At 36.1% G+C, this 20,029-nt stretch overlaps 1 long non-coding RNA gene across 2 annotated transcripts; it reads right to left on the reverse strand.

Annotated features, from left to right (window-relative positions):
• Positions 1–5,625: 5,625 nt before the first annotated feature.
• LOC113094841 (uncharacterized) lies at positions 5,626–7,863 on the reverse strand. 2 transcript variants are annotated; one of them, XR_003288179.1, is made up of 5 exons: positions 7,802–7,863; positions 6,762–6,870; positions 6,349–6,412; positions 5,814–6,051; positions 5,626–5,746 (listed from the first exon to the last, which is right to left on the reverse strand). It is a non-coding gene; the product is annotated as an uncharacterized LOC113094841 (long non-coding RNA). The 2 variants fall into 2 exon arrangements; XR_003288178.1 differs by lacking the exon at positions 6,349–6,412 and adding an exon at positions 6,527–6,616 and having other exon boundaries at positions 5,814–5,998.
• Between the last annotated feature and the right edge of the window lie 12,166 nt (positions 7,864–20,029).

The following is a 20,029-nucleotide window of genomic DNA, read 5'->3' on the forward strand; positions in this document are numbered from 1 at the left end:
TACTTTAGGAGACTGTCCTCCTCTTAAAAACGACCACATAGGTCGTTTGTGCAAGCAGCATATTACGACCTATTATTACGTTTTAAAATCAAGCGCCCTCTAGCGGCCGTATTACGACAGTCTCGTTTGTCGGGTGTGTCGTCATCAAATGACCTTTGACTGTCGTTACCATCGTTACCACCCAAAAAAAGGAGGCGTGACCAACATCTTACCATGCGTTGTGTCCAGGTTTGTAAACAATTTTATTTTATGGTTTATTTTTTAAAGTACTGTTCTGATTGTCTGCAATTAATGTCAAAGTAAGTGCAGTTTGACGTTTTCTTTACAAATATGTTGTGAATGCCAGTGAACGAATGTGTGGCAATCGCAACGAATCTGAAATGACCAGTGAACCACAACACTTACCATATTTTTTTTTTACCATGATAACTGTTTTACTGTGGTATTTGTAGTTAAAAAATCATTAACCACAATGCCATGCCTTTAATACCTTTTTGTAATGTAATTGTGATTCAGTTTTTTTTTTTTTTCAGTTTTGCAGTTTCTTCATATCACATACATCTCCAGCTCCTACAACAACATTCAGTGTCCAGCAGCTCTTTATGATGCTCTCTCTCTCTCTCTCTCTCTCTCTCTCTCTCTCTCTCTCTCTCTCTTTTCTCTCACTCTCTCTCTCTCTCTCTCTCTCTCTCTCATTTTCCTTTCCTATTTTTCTGAACTGTAATTCATAAATAAGTCACACATATTTTTCTTTCTTTCTCTTGTTCATCATGGCATATTTTCACAGCTCAGAATCAGATTTTGATCAGTTCTTGTATTAACAGGGAACTTGTACTCGAAGCTCAACTTGAAGAAGTTTCCAGTGAAGATGAAGTCCTTCAAAGGTTCGACACAGGTAATGTTGAAGATATGTAGTTATAACTGATTTACTTTAATTAATTTATCCTTACTTTATGTTAATAACCTTCCTTATAGTCCTTCCTTTCAAATATTTTGTTCACAGATCATTTCTAACACACTGTCTAAACATGTATGTATTAAAACAACAACAACAACTTGTTACTTTTTCTTTATTCCAGCTGAAAAGGAAGACCATGGGCCTGTCAAACCTTGTTTGTGGAGAGGGATGAATTTGACCATCTTGTGTGTTTACGGAGAAGACCAAAAGCTGCTAAGGCAGATATTTCCAGAGGTACGTCTGTGTTGATCTGAGCACCTCGACAGAACTTTACTGCAGTTACATTTTGCACCGAATTTTATGTTTTTTACTTTTTTAAATACCTCACGACCCCATCAGTACAAACCCTGTGCTATGTCAAAGTATTAATAATTCAAACAATTTCAGCAAATTCATATGATATTGTACAAGCGTACTCTCCAGCTTTTCCTCCTGCTGTCATTGACCATCGCCTCAGCTCTCATGCAGACTGTGTCAGGAAATGCTGTGTAACTTGTCATGTGACACAAAAGGGGCCGGTTGCGTAAACATAGCTATTATGTTAAGACTGTGACCAACTAGCAGTTAACCAAGAGATAATCATATTTCTTAGTAAAAATTGGACCAATCATGTTTTTGTAAACTGACTTTAAACAATTATGACAAGTCTAGAGTAAATCAAATTATATGGCTAACTTTTTTAAAGATTAGTTTAAGCAGTTTATGCAACCGGCCCCAGGTCTTTAATTTATTTGACCAAATTAGATCATTTAAAGGTGTTTACAAACAAGAACAATAACTATAATGACTATTTTAGCATCGCTACCAACAAATTATAAAGTTCTGTTTATTATTATACACGCTGCAGTTATGTTGTCTTTAACCACTAGCCCGTTGCTAGGGGGAAGTCGTGGCTTAGTGCTTAGAAAAGTTTGACTCTTAACCATAAAGTGGTGGGGTTTGAGTCTCGGCCCGGCAATACGACTTTTTTTGCGCTGCCCCCAACTGCTCACCGGGCACCGTAACATAAATGATCCCCACTGCTCCGTGTGTGTGTGTTCACTGCTGTGTGTGTGCACTTTGGATGGGTTAAATGCAGAACAAGAATTCTAAGTATGGGTCACCATACTTGGCCTGTATGTCACGTCACTTTCATTTGTTTGTCAATTGTTTTAATTATTCATCATGTTATAAATTCAATTTTTTCCTGTCTTGCAGGATTTCTGACAGATTACTGAGTCCTTCTCCATCAGCTCTCCACAATAGCAGCCCTTCCAAAAGCATCCACATCACTCTCTCTTGTGTGGCACATCTGCTCTCAGTCGTTAGCATGTCTACTTGTATTATTTCTCCTCTAGTCAACACTCCCATCTCTACTGTGAACACTCCTGTCACTATCACCATCCCACCTACTGTATTCTATATGCCATATATATATATATATATATATATATGTGTGTGTGTGTGTGTGTGTGTGTGACCTTTAAGGTCATTTAATGATAGAAATGCATTTTCCAGCTGAAAATGATTTATAAAATATAATTATTAATAACCGTTTTAGTTTGTCTTGCATATGTTCACAACAGAAGCGATCAGTGATTACAGGAGATTAAGAGGTAATCATGTGAAATATTAGTCTTAACAATATTTTTCTAATTAGTTAATCACTTTTAAATGAAAGAAAAGAATATGATTTCAGCTGGTGCCTTGCAACTCCTGGTTTGTAAAAATATTATTTGGCATTTTATAAACTTCTCTGCAAACAAATTGACAATTTTTATTTATTTATTCATTTTTTTTATTTTATATATATATTTTTATATTAGCCAATTTAGTTTTAAAGGGATTTTCTATTACATAATTCTGTCTGTACCTATTAGTTACTTTATCAATCAGTAATTTTTAAAAGTTGTTATATTTCACAATAATATATTATTTTTTTGTTTTTATTTCTTCATAGTGACAAACTAGAGAGAAAGAATGGTGTTATTTGCATTGTTTGTCTGAAAAGTTTGACATATCAATAAACACTGATATGGAAATTACTAAAAAAAAATTATCCCTGTGTTTTTTAAATTGTATTTATTTATTTATTTTTATTATTATTTTCCTTTTTTCTGTAGTTTAACTGGTAGAGCTAAAAATTGCAAGATTGTAAATACATCTCCAAAAAACACACAAGTGATTAAATGTATACATTTAATACACTATAAATATATAAATATAATATTATTTTTTCATACAGTATATGCAAAAATGTTGAGCTTAAATATTGTACATTAATATTAGGGTAAAGAATGTGTATAATCGCAAATATGAGGCCCTTGTTTGAAAATAAATAACTGTAATCAACAAATCTATTGCTGAATCAGGTTTACCCCACAATGCAAATCCGTCATTTTAGTTTTATATTTAGTGGGTGAAAATAAATTCACCACAAGAACCCGGAAAAGCCTGTCATGAATGGCCGTATATGGACAAGTAAGGGTGTCGCTTCTGCTCAACTGGATTTTCATTGGCTTTGAAATCCACTTGGCACTCGAGGACTCGCTGTGACTGGACTTTCTTTTAGCCCAAATTAAAAAACGTTTAATGTTGCAAAGTAAATTTTGCTGTAATTATTACGTCAATAGTACCTTCAGTTAACAATGGTGCATTGCTATATTTTGTGAAATTACCTCTTTACCGAGATCCTAACCTTAAACCTGAACATAACTTAATTGAACTACAAAAAACAGCGCCATGACTTTCACTTTCCATCGATAGAATGGCTAAGGCTTATGGGCAATGTAGTTTAAAATGTTTAATAATGAAATTGTGAAAAATACTTCTTTTTTTAAACAAAGGGATATCTAAGCATGTTTATTGTGCAAAGTTATATGACATATGTGAGAGGCAGGCTGACATTTTTTATTTTACTAAGAGTACTTTTATAAACACATGTATAGCACTTTTCTATGAATGTTTGAAAGCTGTGCCAAACATTATTTAGTAAACATAGCATAATGAGTTGTCCTACCAATTTTCTTTTTGAAACTATAATCAGATTTTGATTTACAGCCATTTGGAATGTTAATTGTTTTGCTCTTCAAGGGGACTCTACTGGGCCCCTGGGGATGGAAGGGCAGGAAAAAAATGCACAGCTCTATTCTCATCATTGTCAACAAACTGTTGAGACACATTTTGTAGGTTGTCTTTTCAAAAGCATACCATTATGTAAGTTGGAAGTCATAGTTATCTTAGAATTAAGACACCAGAAAATCAACATAAGTGCCCATTTGGAAAGAGCTCAATTTATTTCATAAGATCAAGAGCAATAATACAGTGCTAATAGTAAACAAAGACAACAAATACATATTCTGACATTTCATCAGACAAGGCCAATGTGTCATTCAGTAAGACAATGTGTGACAGTGTGCAGTTTATGGTTCCATACAATTCATGCAATTTAAAGAATCATAATATAAAATACCTAATTCATAAATCTCTGTAAAGAATGTCTCATCTTTGTCCTGCTCAGGAGCTAGACATCAGTAATGTGCATGAACATCTTCATTATAATACAGAACAGGATTCATGTTGATCTTTCCTTGATTCATCACCTTCAGTTGTGCATGAAGTCCATGCAGTCTCTTCTTATGCAGCTCTTCATCTAACTGAATTTCATTAATATTACTAAATGTTCATGTCTTCATCAAAACAACCATGGTGATTATATGTGTTGTTTACAAAATTAAATGGTGTATCTACCAAAAAACCATCTCTAGTACAGAATATTCACCATACTTGATTATCCAACACCATACGCAATATTTTACTAGGATGCAGCATAAAGACAGATAAAGAAGCATATTAAGACAAATTATATTCAAGTGAAATAAAAATGGGTTACATTAAAACCATTTTATTTTAATCAGATGAAGAAACCCAGATGAAGGCATGGTGAAATGTCTTGAGCACCAAAGAATCACATCCAGTTTCCTTCTCATCATCAGAGCTCTCCTGGTTTTCTTCAAATCCATGTCTCTATCATGATCTTCTTCAATGTCATAAACAATTTGCAATTGTTATCCAGCACAACAATACAACTGATGAACAAGTCATGTGACCAATTCAAATCAAATCATTTTATTATCACAATACCATGAATGCAAGTATACAGGTGGTAAAATGCTTTTCTGCAAACTGCAGCATGACAAGTACTGAATATATTTGCAACACATATACAGTATCAAAAATATAAACCGTATACATAAGAGCTCAATACAGGTAGAAAATATAGTGCAATACTATACTATACAGAGAGAACAAAATGAAAACAATTAACAACAATCACTGTATACTGTAGATATACCTCTGCCCACTGCTCCGGGTGTGTGTTCACAGTGTGTGTGTGTTCACTGCTCTGTGTGTGTGCACTTCGGATGGGTTAAATGCAGAGCACAAATTCTGAGTATGGGTCACCATACTTGACTGTATGTCACGTCACTTTCACTTTCAGTACAGTATGAATTAGTGCAAACAGAATATCAGGTTGCAGAATAATAGTGAGTCAGAGTCCAGTCAGTGTAGCTGATAGAGTGCAGTGCACACAGTATGAGGCTGCTGGTGTGTGTATGTGTGTGTGTGTGGTGTTACTGGTACGAGTTCAGTTCAGTCTGATTGCCTGTTGAAGGAACTTGTTTTGCAGTCTGCTGGTGCTGGTTCTGTGATAATGTCTGTCTGATGGTGATGTTGAGAGCAATCCATGGCTCGTGTGGCTGGAGTCTCTGACGGTCCTCAACAAAAGAAAAACCTTGCGTAGATGTCCTGGAGAGACAAAATCATTGTGTCAATTATATATTATTATTATTTAGAATTGTTGTAATGGACATACCATTGATTCCTGTTGAAGGTTGTTGGAGTAATGGGCTCTCAGTTGTGAAGTTTCTTTTATGGCCGTAACATCTGTGCAGTCACACAGCTGTTTGGGAATTCAGTCTTCACAGTTTCAGGCTGCAGCGCTGCATTTGGTGACCATTGACTCCTCCATCTCTGGCCTCAGACCCGCTTCTCTTTAGTCTGGAGTGAAGACAAATGTTCTCAGTACCAGCTTTCATTCTACTGCAGTCTTTCTGTACAAGTAGAAAATAATAAAAACAGTCATAACAAATCAGTTATGTATTGAAAACTCATAGTACATATGAAGACTTCAGATGCAAAGGCATCTAAGTTCCACCTGAAGTTTTCTTCTAAAATTCTTCTTAGAAGAACATTTCATACAGAACTTAAAGGCTTTTGCATCTGAAGTCTTCATATACAACACATCTCGTTCTTCATTTCTCCATCAACTGACTTAATCCTCCTTCAAAAACTGTAAGTCCATAAGAAAAATAGTTTTGGTGAATACAGGTGCAGGTGTCAGTACTCACCATATTCAGTCATTTTCTGCCCAAATTCCAGAAATGATGCCCTGATGATTTGTTCATTCTAGGACTTATAAAAAGATGTATATGTGAAAAATGATAATTGCTGACTTGAATAGAGATCAACATCATATGCTGTACTAATGCATTGCTTGAATACAGACACATCAATGGGGATGAGCACCTTTTCACTCTTTTCTGTTTGGGCACAATAGAGCCATGTTCATTCCTCATCCCCAACAGGACTGATGTTCTTTGTGTTTTTGCTCTTCAGCTGTAAAACAAAAATATGTCTATTAACCCCATGTTTAATTACTATTGCTTATTACATATGAATTAAGACAGATATAATTAAGTAAATTCACCAAAAGATTCAGGTTAGAGGATTAAATGAATATTGATTACAATTTTCTACAAACCTTTCTTGGAGAGGGCTGATCATGACAGGAACTTGCTGAGCCACACTAGTAGACATTCAGTTGACAAACCTGAAAGAGGCCATCATGCAACCATCCGCTCTGTTTGTACCTTACAACAGAGCAAGAGAGAATGTGTGAGTGAGTGGAGAGAGTAAAGGACTAAGATGAAGACAAACAAGCAAAGAAAGGCAAAATCTTGCGTTTGAGTTTAACAAAATGAGAGGGAAGAAAGCTGTATCTTCAAGCTATATTATTCTCAATTATTTTCTACACTATAACATGCAGCAGGATTGTTGTAAGCAGTTTAAAGACCTCTTCATACCAAGGATGAGTCCATACTTAATGACACAGAGGAACAACATCAGTGGAATATATTTTCCAGCTGATGAACATTAAACAGCCAATCAAAATGCACATTTCAAAAGCTTGATCATTTAAAGTGGCAGACATCAACGTCGCTGCAGTGTGTATATTAATAAACATAACTTTATCATTGGTTGATGTTGGTGTGGATGCTAAAATAGTTATTGTAGTTACTATTCTTGGTGTGAACAGCCTTAAATGATCTAATTTGGCCAAATTAACTGAAGATCTGATGTGTCACATGACAAGTTACACAGCATTTCCTGACTTGCTTTTAAACAGACGTGTTCAATTAAAATCAACATGGAAATAAAGGCAGACTGTGAGGTGCGGACAGATATCATGTACTGTTAGAACGGGTTAAGACGGTGCTAATAAAGAATACAGTGGACTCAATATAAACTTTAGGATATAACGCTCTGACTACTTAAAATGGACACAGTCTGCATGAGAGCTGAGGCGATGGTCAATGACAGCAGGAGGAAAAGCTGGAGAGTACGCTTGTACAATATCATATGAATTTGCTGAAATTGTTTGAATTATTAATACTTTGACATAGCACAGGGTTTGTACTGATGGGGTCGTGAGGTATTTAAAAAAGTAAAAAACATAAAATTCGGTGCAAAATGTAACTGCAGTAAAGTTCTGTCGAGGTGCTCAGATCAACACAGACGTACCTCTGGAAATATCTGCCTTAGCAGCTTTTGGTCTTCTCCGTAAACACACAAGATGGTCAAATTCATCCCTCTCCACAAACAAGGTTTGACAGGCCCATGGTCTTCCTTTTCAGCTGGAATAAAGAAAAAGTAACAAGTTGTTGTTGTTGTTTTAATACATACATGTTTAGACAGTGTGTTAGAAATGATCTGTGAACAAAATATTTGAAAGGAAGGACTATAAGGAAGGTTATTAACATAAAGTAAGGATAAATTAATTAAAGTAAATCAGTTATAACTACATATCTTCAACATTACCTGTGTCGAACCTTTGAAGGACTTCATCTTCACTGGAAACTTCTTCAAGTTGAGCTTCGAGTACAAGTTCCCTGTTAATACAAGAACTGATCAAAATCTGATTCTGAGCTGTGAAAATATGCCATGATGAACAAGAGAAAGAAAGAAAAATATGTGTGACTTATTTATGAATTACAGTTCAGAAAAATAGGAAAGGAAAATGAGAGAGAGAGAGAGAGAGAGAGAGAGTGAGAGAGAAAGAGAGAGAGAGAGAGAGAGAGAGAGAGAGAGAGAGCATCATAAAGAGCTGCTGGACACTGAATGTTGTTGTAGGAGCTGGAGATGTATGTGATATGAAGAAACTGCAAAACTGAAAAGAAAAAAAACACTGAATCACAATTACATTACAAAAAGGTATTAAAGGCATGGCAAATGTGTTACTTAACTAAAGAGTACACAATAAGCACAGTTACTGTGGTGAAAAGCATGGTAACGTGTTTATACTACAAATACCAAAGTAAAACTACAGTTATGACGGGAGATACATTGAGTTGTGGTTACTGAGGTTTTATAACACGTGACATGGTTCAGCGACATGTTACTATGGTAAAAACATGGTAAATGCGCGACTTTTACATGACCTCTTTCCACCACAGGCGAATTTCAAACGAATATCACAATGAAAACTAACTTTATAAAGCTGCAGATTTCGATTAAATGATTTGAACGTCAAACTGGTTTAATAGGACATACAGTGTCCAGTATCGATTTGAAAATAAAAACTCATATTATTCATAAACGATCGACTACTTTACGAGACGGGAGAAAACCTTACCTGTACATGTCTCGAAGTCATCTAAAATCCATATCATCAAAATCCACGAACATCTGGGAGAGTTTAAATCAAACAATTCAAAACGCAAATAGCAAACATGTTAAAATAAACCCACAATGCATTTAGGCGAAAGTTCATTTATCATACCTCCTGTTGCCAATAGGGGCGCTAATTTAGAGAACGCTCGTGTGGGTCGTATTTATGGATAGTGACAAACGACCCATACGGTCGTATGAGTTGGAGGACTTGTTGGACTTTAGACTTTCTTTCTGCTGTAAAGTAAAAAGTAACTCAAACAGTATCCAAAGAATATAATGCTGCAAAAAAGGACAAAATAAAGCAACATAAAAGTCCCTTTTGTCTACTGAAGCCATATGACAGCTTTACTGTATATTTTTTAGTAAATGAAAAACTCACAGTCTGCCCAGTGCAGCCTAATTCCAGAAAATAAACAACTCTAATGAGTCTGTTCATTTAATGAATTGTTTTAAAGAGTGTTTAAAGTCTGATTTGATCTATTTTGACAGATCTGTAATATTTTCTTCTATTCAGTTATGATGAAAAAAAAATTGATTAAAAGTGACAGTAAAGATATTTATAATGAAATATTTATATTTCAAATATAAAACTTTTAAATTATCATAGAAAATAAATGTTTTTACTGTAGTGTTTTTACTGTATTTTTGATAGATAGATGCAGTGAGCATAAGAGACCTCTTTCAAAAATGTAAAAATATATTGCCCACTCCAAACAGGTGCATCTCAAAAAATTAGAATATCACGGAAAAGGTCTTTATTTTTTGTACTTTAAATAAAAAAGAAAACTTTCTTATATTCTATTCTTAGATTCTTAGATTCATTGCACCAAACTGAAATATTTCAAGAATTTTTTTTATTCTAATGGTTGCGACTTACAGCTTAACAAAAAAAAAATTGAATATTTCATTTTGAGATTTATTAGTTTAATTTTGAGTATAAATACTGGGTATATCTTGAGCTAGTTTAGAACATGCAATCACAATTATGGGAAAGACTACTGACTTGACAGTTGTCCAGAAGACAATTATGAACACCCTCCACAACGAGGGTAAGCCACAGAAGGTCGTTGCTGAAAGGGCTGGCTGTTTACAGAGTGCTGTATCAAAATATATTCATAGAAAGTTGACTGGAAAGATAAAGTGTGGTAGGAAAAGGTCACAAGCAACAGGGATGACCACAGCTTTGGGAAGATTGTCAGGAAAAGCCAATTGAAGACCTTGGGAGAGCTTCACAAGGAGTGGACTAAAGCCGGAGTCAGCGTATCAAGAGGCAATACAATCAGATGTCTTCAGGAAAAGGGCTACGGCTTTCACATTCCTAGAACTAAGCCACTTCTGAACCGGAAAAAATGTCAGAAACATTTCACCTGGGGTGTATTGCTCAGTGGTCCACAGTCCTCTTTACAGATGAATGTAAATTTAGCATTTAATTTGGAGATCAAGGTCTGGAGTCTGGAGGAAGACTGGAGAGGCACAGAATCCAACCTGCTTGAAGTCCAGTGTGAAGTTTCTGAAGTCAATGATGATTTGGGGTGCCATGGCATCTGCTGGTGTTGGTCCATTGTGTTTTATGAAGTCCAAAGTCAATGCAGCCATCTACCAGGAGATTTTGTAGCACTTTATACTTCCATCTGCTGACAAGCTTTATGGAGTTACTGATTACATTTTGCCGCAGGATTTTAGCACCTGCCCACAGTGGAAAAACCAATTACAAGTGGTTTGCTGACTATGATATTACTGTGCTTGGTTGGCCAGCCAACTCACCTGACCTGAACCTCACAGAGAATTTATGGGGTATTATGGGGATCCACGCGCGTTCCCTCAGATGAGATGCTTGGAAAACTGGGGGGCAATTGGATAACCCAAATGGCATAATCAGATACTCAAAATGCCCCTTGGGGGTATTAAACGTGGTTTTCCACTCATCCCCCTCTCTTATGCGAACCAAATGATAAGCATTACACAAATCTAATTTAGTGAAGATAAATGCTCCCTGCAACTGCTCGAAAGCTGAAGACATCAACGGCAAAGGATAAGTATTCTTTACCATGATGTTATTCAACCCTCGGTAGTCAATGCAAGGTTGCAAGAGGCCATCCTTTGTGAAAAAAATCCTGCCCCAGCTGGAGAAGAAGAAGGAGGAATGAGCCAAGCTGCCAGAGAATCAGAAATATATTTCTCCATGACCTCCCTTTCAGGAACCGAAAGTAAGACTGATCAGATGACTGAAGCGGATGACTGATCGCACCCCAGGAGTCCGTGGGGGAGTACTCGGAAAACTCAAGGCCCCGTTTGTGCTGACTATGCTGATCGCCCTGTTGAAGGCGTGAGTCCACGCAAAGTGCTCAGTCCATCCAAACCCTGAGGTAACTGCAGAGTAAATATCTCCCTTTGAATGCGACCAGCCAACCAATGCAGGAACATGTCCCACTGCGCCTCCTCATTCCACTTACACTCTGCTTCTAGAGTCCAGAACTAGATGGAATAGAAGGAGACAGACAGCTCTCCTTGTTGGAGATCTGCTAACCTCTGCGTAGCCTGTCACCGCACAATCGAAAACCCTCATCATCTCCTGTTTGAGGGTGCAGAACAAGGCACAGCAGGGATGTCGATTCTCCCACACCGCCGATCCCCATAGCGCTGCACTACTAGTCAGCAGTGTAAGCACCAAGGCCACCCTGGATTCCTCAGTGGCAAATGTGAGAGGCTGGATTGAAAAAAAAAAACATAGAGCATTTGGTCAGAAAGGCTCTGCAGAGATTAGGTTCCCCACAGTACATCTCTGGGGCAGGTAGTCTGGGCTCACGCTGGTAAGTGTTGTCTCTGGTGTCGAAGGAATGAACAGTGGGGGTGGAGCAGTGGGTGATCTTAATAGCTGTACCTGGGTAGTGAGCTCGGACACCTGTGCTACAAGTACTTGCATGGCATGCCCAGTTGCCAGGAACTGATAGCTCGTCATGTTAATCAGCCACACCCACTCACCACACTCACACACACACACACACACACACACACAGACAGAAAACAAAGCACAGATGAGATCGTGATTCCATGAACCATGGCAATTTTTTTTAGATGTACCTGTACATAAACAAAACCAACATTCTAAATCAAGTATACATTACTCTGAAAAGAATTTAAATCAGAATCAAACTAAATTGAGAGAACTGTTAATCTGAATCAAGTCGAACCAGGAAATCAGTATCAACATCCTGCCCTAAAGCACAATTTCTTACACTTTCAGTTTGTAGCAGTTCTTGTCAGTTTGGAGGGCATATAAATCCTGATAGAATTTCCATTTCTGGATGAAGTACTCTTTCAAACAGGTGAGGAAGGCAAAATTCAAGTTTAGACTGAAAAAAGAGAGTACTTGAGGAATCTTGCCAGGCTGAATTACCAAACTGTCACAGACCCCTGTCACCGACCCACTGTCTGTTTTCATTTCCCTGTTATTGAATCTTGTTCAGACAAATTTATTACCTTGACATATGCATTATCAATGATGAGGACTCGAACTGGTCTCAGGCTGAGGCACACATGAAGTAAAACATCTCTTCAGCTGGATTTTGGGAAATGTTCGTAGGCATCAGCGAAACAACCAGGAACATGTCACTGGACCTGCCATGTCAGTTTAATGTCATAAACACTGACATTTTCTCCTCAGGGTAAAAGGGGATGACATGTTATTTCCCCTGAAATGATGTCGAAGATGTCTCATTTTAAAGAAAGACTGGCACAATATTGTGCATCTGTAACCAAGATGAGCTTTTTGACATGTTTACAACAACTATACCCATAGTACTCATAAAAAAGTAGTTTTTTAATGGATCATCTGTCTATTTCTTTTCATGTTGGGTTTATAAAAATAAAGAAATTACCCTAGAGAGTTTTGTTTTGCTACCTTTATTATTGCAGTACAGTTGCTCACCGTGATGTTGCCCTCACCTTGGGATTTGGCCCATGAGGTAAAACAGGAGCCCAGACACCTGTTAATTACAAATTTTCAGATCATATTAAGTTATAAAAAATGATATTATTCATTTTCATCGACAACGAATAGGTATAAATTCGACCTGAAGGGGGCAGAATTACTTATTTTTTTCCTCTTAATTAAGATATCAGGAAAAAAGTGCTGAATTCTGTTTTGTGGGCACAAAATATTTATTCATAACCAAATTAAATGTTAATGTCCTTTTTTTTATGAGTACATGCAGAAAAATGCCCTGAATGTTTGACCTAGTACGGAAAAAAATAGATTGTTTTGGGAAATACTCAAAGGGTTTATTTCAGTAATGGGGACTTTCTCTCTCTCTCTCTCTCTCTCTCTCTCTCTCTCTCTCTCTCTGTCTATTTTTCTCTTATTTTAAAAAGCACTCATGGTTATGAAATTTTAATCCACACTTCTAAATTCTCTGTTGGTGAAGGTTGATTTGTTAGCCAAGGGTCATGCAAAAAACACAAAGTCATTCCCAGGTTGGTTCCCAAGAGCCCCCAAGGCCTAAAACGTTCGATCCTTTGTATACTATTCACAAGAAAGGATGCATTCAGAGCAAAAACACTGTCAAGTTAGCAAGCAGCATGGGTTCGATTTAAATGAGGAATTCAGCTTGCTGTGCACAGATCCTTCACCCTGCTGCACTTTTGCCTAAGAATCTCAAGGAAAAGAATAAGTGCTCTTTTTATCCATGGTTTAGACTGCCTAAGGGTGAAGGGCAGTTCTAGCAGTTCTAGCTCAGCTGTCAATACTGCGTCCATCTCTCAAGAGTCAAACAGACTAAGGTCTTACTGGCCTGCTCCTTCAGGTAGTGTCCTCAAGGAATTGAAGCTAAAAGCTCCTCTTTAACTTCACTAACAGGCTCTCTCTTTAAGAGATTTATGTCATTTTTGCACTTGGTATGTTTGCTTGAGCCCAAACTCCAACATCCTCACTTCAAAATACTTAACTACTGTATATCTTCTCAGAAATTTTATTTTTCCTTAATGTCAGGTGCACATAAAATTTGTATAAACTTATGTTCGCTAGTGAGGATTTAAAATAAGTAATATGTCAGGAGAATCAGACGGTGAGTAATTAAAAACTTCATAATTTACCTGCAACTTATATATACATTGACATTGTTAAATGTAAAACATTGACATTATGCTAAAGCTATTAAATTAATAGTACAGAACAGATAAAACAGGATTTTTTACATTAAAAGCTTGCTTCCAGGCATATGGTGGAAGATTGAGTTCAGATTACAGTAAAGTAAACTTAAAGTATAAATAGCAATATTTGGTACCTCTTGTGAAAAAGTTGCACACCACACACACGTTTAAAAGTAAAATAATCCTTGGATATAAGAACGAATTTAAAGTGTGAACTGGGTGTTGGGCTAACAGGGACTTAATTGCAAGGTAATTGCAATCAAATTAAAATTTATTAAAATTTTAATTTATATTAAATGTACTTAGGTAAGTAGGACCTCTTAAGATTCCCATATTCACATGTAATTTCATAGTTTCAAGTATTTACTGTATGGTAACTGTTATACACTTAAATGCAATTTCTATTTAAACTTGTATGTCATGTAATTAAATATATTTGACACAGTTGTAATGATGGTCCAGTTTAGTACATTATATATATAAAAATATATTTTCGTTTTCTTAGACGATACATGAGTGAACTGCCTAAATGAATCAAACTGAATCACCAACAATTTCAGACCTTTTATCAAACCTGACTTTTTGGGTGAACCATACCTTTAACACCTAAACCCTGTAAATGTCAGAAGGTCTCACTAACAAAGGAAAAGGGCTTGGTCACTTCTGAATGGAACACAGGAGAAATACAGTTCTAATCTTAATCTGGCACACTGTATTTTATAGATAGGTTGCGCATTAAAATTTAGCCTGTGTTATGTTTTTCCGAACCACATGTGAAAAGCAAAACACTGCTGCTGTCAAGCTCAAAAACTATAGGAAAGCTGTTTATCACTGTCGCTCATAATCTCATAATTTTGACATATGTATTTCTCAGTGCTTACTTTGTATGTCATAATTATATGATCCCACAATGTCATAATATGATTTAAATCATGGCAAAATTAAGATAAAAAGCAATTTATGTTGCAAGTAATTTTTCCCTCCAAAATTATGAATTATTCTCACAGTTTCAACCTTTGTTATAATTTGGACTTTTTTGTTGTAACTGTGACCTATGTCATAATTTTGACATTGTCATACATCAATCTTTCCAAAAAACGAGATAAAAAAAGATACATAAAGGTTCATTATCATGTTTGGATTATTTTAGGTCATCTTAAAATGCAAACTATGGCTCCTTATGAAGGAAGCCATTAAATCATGGATTAACATTGCCAAGCTTTTTCATTTTGTTGTCGAGAAGTCCAATTTAGAGACTAAACTCTAGCCCAGAATTTAGACAATGTGCATTAGGGAGGTCTTCAGTGCATGGAGCAGTCACTACAGTACTTTTTCTCCACTGTCCCCTGTGGGAATCTTATTGTATGTGTTCAGCCTTGACTTAGCGGTCTGTACAAATCTTCTCCCAGCCAGTGCCCACTCACCACACCACCATATTCTGTGTGCATGGTGCAGCTGCCATGGCAACCAAACCTCCCGCTGCTTTCTCGCAATCGAAGAAGGAAGCTGGTGAGAGCGGCTGATCGAACAGGAAGCTGATTTTCTAATTAAGGCCAGTCTAAAAATGTTTAAATCAGATCATATGATATTAATTATGATCTGTTGGTTGTTGACATATCAATAAATGAGTAATTTGATATTCTTATTTATTTTCCCATGGGTAATAAGCAGCCTGAATAACTGCTTCTCCTGTTTATTTTAAGCATGCAATGACTGATAATGATAATGCCATAGATTATGATTACTTAGGAAATGATTGTCTTTCCCCGTGTTTTGTTATTCAGACATCTGAATAAGTCTTAACATGTGTCACCCGGTGTGTGTCTCGCACTTGAGAACAGTTGTGTGTCTTTCCTCACACAGAGCTGGCTGTTCTTCCTGAATCTGGACATGCGTGAGTCTTTCACTAGCACTGATGGCTACATCAAATCTCTGTTAATGTGATCCCTGTCTCCGTTTGATTGACAGGCTGACCTGTCCCAGAGGACCGGTGGAAGACAACACATCGACAAAGTGATTTAAGGAAGGCAAAACAGATTCTTGTCATTATGTGGTCTTCAGATGAAGGTCAAAAACAATGTTGTGCCCTAGTTTTGTCTTCTCAGTCACACCCCTCACCACTCAAGAAGGCCATGTAAGATATTCATGACAAAGGGCTGGCATTCAATGCTTGACTAAACACCACAATTAAGATCCAATTTACTTAACTCGACCTTGGCGCTTTCTAACAGTTACTTTCAATTTTCCAGCCTTTACCAGACATTAAAGAAACTCTCAAGCACCTCATTATTTGAATATTAATAGTGCATTATGCATGCAATAAAAAAGCATGTGTGAGCCTGTTTAATCAGGTTTTATTTAGCCACTCTAGCATGTATTTGTTAGAAAATACTATTTCTCTACTGACGGTGTGTAATACTGAAATGAATGTCCCTGGAATTATATATATATATATATATATATATATATATATATATATATATATATATATATATATATATATATATATATATATATATATATATATATATATATATATATATATATAGCACTGGGATTGCCCCATTATTTCATATTGTAAGACTTCAATGCTCCATTAATTCAGAAACAGATCCTTCAAATGACAGGTCTCATACTGAGGAATGCCATTGGAGTAAAGTGGCAAAGAACACATTTTTACAATTCAGGGTCTGAGCCGAGCAAACATTTCTTGGGTTGAGTATTTGTCTTCCCGTCGTCTCCTGCCTGAAGCAAGCTTGGAGGTTTTTATGTCAAAGCCTTTTTTGTTTATGGCTCTATCTTTAACAAAGACACACTGATAGAGTGTGATGGGGATTTTATGTGGAACTAATTCTATATGCACCTATGGAAATGAAAGATTGAATGGACAGCAAACGATGCAATATTTGTGTGCACTACCATGCACTACACACTTAGCACACACACGCGCGCGCAGCACTTCACGCCATTGACTTTCTGCCAGCACATTTTGCTGCCACTGCAGGACTTGACATTTAATGATCTTTAGACAGAGTGATGTCACATTTATCAGTCTTCATCAGAGCAGACAGATCCCAAACCCCCAGTGTAAAGACAAGCCCGCGCAGCACAAACACACTCACACATGGACACAGCCACACATCTCGCACCTTGCACACATGCATATAAACACAAAGTAACATAATATAGATAATTATCATTTACACCTCAAATTGTAGTGTTCATCTTAATTCCTTTGAAGGCAAAATGTGCATAGAAAATCAATACAGTTTAAGACAGAATTACATATTTTGTACAGTGTACTGTATAACTGAACCTCATCTTTTGCTTTTTTTGTACGTTAGCTTACATTTCATAAATCAAGCACTTAGTGTACTATTTTAGCTTATCTGTTAACAGATTAACCTGCTATCTTAGCCTATAGCCTACAATAGATTGTTTGCAAAGGAATTTCAAAAATATTTTTTAACCCTAATCAAAAAGCAAAAAAGAACTACACTGCGAGTATATCAAGGGCTTTCAACATTGATAGCTTATTTTCATTTATATGTAAACAAATAATGAATATATTGATGTCAAATTATGAGTGTATTGAACTGCCAAAATACAGACAGCACATTACATGTCCTACCAGAGACTATTATATACTAGACCACTGTTAAACCACAATAAATTATGCTCTCTGATCACTGTTTGGTTCATCTTATACCGACTGCACATTTAAACTGTATTTATCCAGAGTGAGGAAAAGGGCTCAGAAAATCACTCTGGATCCCTCACATTAAAGCCATCTCCTTTTTTAACTATTGCTGCTTGCTACACAGCACCAAACACCCATTAGTCAACAGTGCGTACACATTGATGTATGTGTTATAATTGTGTAAGAACAGTTTCATGCAAAATGTGGGATCTACCAAGTTGTACTTAAATGTAGGAATGTGTGTAAATATAGGCACAACTCCCAACTACCGAAGAATCTAGGGGTAGAATGGAGATAGTACAAAAGAAAAGTGCCACGGCATGTGTCCTGTGTCCTTTAATTGCAAATACTCAATTAGTAATTTCATAGTTCAAGCTAGATTTTTGCATAATTGGTGTGAAAAGCTATAAAAGACAGCTGGGAGCTCATTTGAAATGTAGCTATTGTGTCATGGCTGATCTTGGTCTGCTGGAAGATTTGGCAAATCCTGCACTGTGCAGAGAACACATTTTCAAAGACTGCACTGGTCTGTTAGGTGAGAGCAAGAGGTCTTCATGGGTCCACTTAGATCCGAAAACCTAACCCGATGAGTTCCTTGGACAAGGGGCTGGGTTCAGTATTAGCAGCCTCAGGTTTTGGGTATGTAAAATAAATGTGCTTTTTCTAAATGAACCCCATAAGAGACTAATTCTTTGCATGTTCATGTTAAGTGAGAAATGCACATAGAAAAGGAGCATACGTTTTTAACCTTGAACACAGAAATCCACTCGCTTCATTATGTTGCCTGTTCATTCAGGGCTTTTCTTTGTTTTGTGTGCGCAGAAGCCTTTCACCTGAGATTAGGTTGCAGACAACATTAGCGAATCCATGAATTATTAGGCTATTGATTTAAATTTTAACAAGCTATCACGTTTGTTCTTTAAATCAACTGGTAACTATGACAGCCAAACTCAGAAAAACGCTAACTTGTATCCATCAGGCAGGTAATAATTAAAAAATTAATAAATGTTAAATAAACAAAGTAATAGAGAAGCGGCCAAATCATTCAGTAGAGATTAACATCGGTGGAAGTGAACTTGAAAAATGGTGTGTATTGATGCCTTTCCACGGTTGAACCAAGATACTTTCTGATGTTCATTTATGTTTTATTTTTTCCCATGCTATATAACTAGTAAAGATGAATATCTAAATATATTAAAGAGCCACAAAACTGTATTTTTTACAAAATTTGCAAAGTCTTCTCAGCAGCATGCTGTCAGTGTCCTCTTTGCTCCACAATGTATTTTTCACAGTGTGAGAACATGATGTGCAGCTTGACAGAGCCTGGAATATTTTGAATATTTCTGTTTAACCCTCATGTTGTGTTTGGGTCATTTTAATCAGGAGAAGATTTTCTTTCTAACAAAAATGTTAGTTAAGGTTGAGCTAAGATGAACTGACTTTGCTCACACTTCCCCTGCAACAATTTAGTTAGAATGTACTGTATATATAGTATAATTGTTTTTTGTAATTTTTTATGTTATTTTATTTAAACTTGTTACACTTTTGGTGTTCCATATAAAAAATAGCTTATACATCTCTTGTTGTGCTATATTATCACCAAACATATTATTCAATCTTTTTGTATTTTTTTTCTTTCAATAAGGACTGGCTTTGTTTTTATTTTTGTAACTGATTTATCATAGGCCTAATTAATCTTATTTTACGTACCTTGAGTTTTTGCACTAGTATACTCTTTTGTTTGACCAAGAAATTTGTTTTGAAATGCTTATATACTGTATAAATAAATAAATAAAGTAGCACAAAAGAACACTTGTGGTGTTCCCGGACAAAAATGACCAGGCTATAACAAAATAACTTAGAAATATTTGTATTTTGTGACATATTATCATATTATAAAGTGATTTGCAGTTTTGTATTTAATTTTGATAGTGGCTGATTGTAAGGCCTTATTGAGCTGAGCTTATATCGGTAAAAAAATGACCGTCCATTGAAAATAAATGGGGAGATCATAAATATGATAAATATTTAGTGTTCAGAAGCAAAAACTCGCAAAAACACTGCTAAAAAAAAAAAAAAAAACAGTTAAGGGAATGCTTAAATCACATATTGTCTCTCAATGAATGCAATATTACATTTAAAAATCGGTATTTACATACATAATTTGTTACAAAATTACAACAGTCAATGAAAACCAAAATCATCAGCACACTGAGGGCTGGATTCAAAAT

This window comes from Carassius auratus, unplaced genomic scaffold, assembly GCF_003368295.1.
Source record: "Carassius auratus strain Wakin unplaced genomic scaffold, ASM336829v1 scaf_tig00215445, whole genome shotgun sequence".
NCBI classification, from domain to species: domain Eukaryota; kingdom Metazoa; phylum Chordata; class Actinopteri; order Cypriniformes; family Cyprinidae; genus Carassius; species Carassius auratus.